General features: G+C 62.9%; 1 protein-coding gene across 9 annotated transcripts in view; it reads right to left on the bottom strand.

Annotated features, from left to right (window-relative positions):
* Nucleotides 1-321, bottom strand: part of GUCY1A1 (guanylate cyclase 1 soluble subunit alpha 1) — a 52,470-nt gene that overhangs the window by 51,076 nt on the left and 1,073 nt on the right. Inside the window, exon 1 of one of the 9 annotated variants that reach the window (XM_015593289.2) lies at nucleotides 33-307. The exons of 7 other annotated variants lie outside the window; for them this stretch is intronic. The gene's annotated coding sequence lies outside the window, so the exon portion shown is untranslated. Of the gene's footprint in view, nucleotides 1-32; nucleotides 308-321 lie in introns of those variants that run through there. One more of the 9 variants, XM_015593290.2, reaches the window with a different exon arrangement.

Genomic DNA, 321 nt, shown 5'->3' with positions numbered 1-321 from the left:
ACACACACACACACACACACACACACACTTACTCTTCGGTCGAGCCCTGAGCAGCCCCACTAGAAGTTTGCTGTCTGCTTTCTCTAAGCAATACAGCGATCGTAGCTGTTGCTCTCGAAGAGGGCGAATCGCTCACCCACGGCGAAGCGGGAGAAGTGAAGTTCCGCAAAAGCCCAGGCGTGGCCTCCAGTCCCGCTAGCTCTCAGATCCCAGGGTCCCTTTGCTGTTCCAGCTCGCCTTCGCGCGGGCGGGAGGCCGCAGCGCAGCGCTGGACTGGCTAGCTGCGCAGCCCCCGCGCCCCAGCCGTGGGAGAGCAGCGGC

This window comes from Pteropus alecto, unplaced genomic scaffold (genome assembly GCF_000325575.1).
Source record: "Pteropus alecto unplaced genomic scaffold, ASM32557v1 scaffold166, whole genome shotgun sequence".
Taxonomy (NCBI): Eukaryota; Metazoa; Chordata; class Mammalia; order Chiroptera; family Pteropodidae; genus Pteropus; species Pteropus alecto.
This window is presented reverse-complemented; position numbering and strand designations above follow the sequence as displayed.